This window comes from Hyaena hyaena, unplaced genomic scaffold (assembly GCF_003009895.1).
Source record: "Hyaena hyaena isolate Hyena2069 unplaced genomic scaffold, ASM300989v1 scaffold_632, whole genome shotgun sequence".
NCBI lineage: Eukaryota > Metazoa > Chordata > Mammalia > Carnivora > Hyaenidae > Hyaena > Hyaena hyaena.
Window position 1 is genome coordinate 897644 of NW_024081263.1, and position 872 is coordinate 898515.

Here is an 872-nt window from a genome sequence, read left to right on the forward strand (position 1 = left end):
CTCTTCCTCTCTAAATAAATAAATAAACTTTTAAAAAATAGAAAAAAAGAGAAACATCAGAGATACAGCAGATCAACCAGGGAAGGGACAGAGAAGCATTTGTAACATAGTATCCTTGGAGAGATGGCATCAGATACCTAGCTGATCAAAGACAGAATACTAATCTCATCCAAGAGGCTGCATAGTAATAAGGGATTAAATTGTCCTTAAAATGGTGATTAATGTCCCCCAACATCAGCTCTTTCTACCATTGTGGTCACACAATACTGGTGGGTATTGCCATTTTTCCATCCCCTGTGACCTTCAAAACTTTCTATCATCACATCCTTTGGAAGAAAATCTCTAAGTGCATGGGGCGCCTGGGTGGCTTAGTCGGTTAAGCGTCCGACTTTCACTTAGGTCATGATCTCGCAGTTCGTGGGTTCGAGCCCCGTGTCGGGCTCTGTGCTGACTGCCAGCTCAGAGCCTGGAGCCTGTTTCAGAGTCTGTCACTCCCTCTCTCTCTCTGACCCTCCCCTGCTCATGCTGTCTCTCTCTCTCTCTCCTAGAAATAAAAATAAAAAACATTAAAAAAAACTAAAAAAAAAAAAAGAAAAGAAAATCTCTAAGTGCAGCCACACTCAAGGGGTACGGCATGAAGCTCTGCCTCCTGGCGGGCAGGGAGTATCTATGTGAATTACTTGAGATTTTCTGTACAGGAAACTGGTCTTTTCTCCCTCATTTATTTATCTGCTTGTTGTTTATATCAGTATGGACTCATGGATACTTCTTTTATCCTCTGGTTTAGAATTCAATACTCTATTAGTGTGGGACAGGGGGGTCTGCTCAAATTGTTCCAGCTTTGACCACTGTGAGCTCTTTTAGGTTGGCTC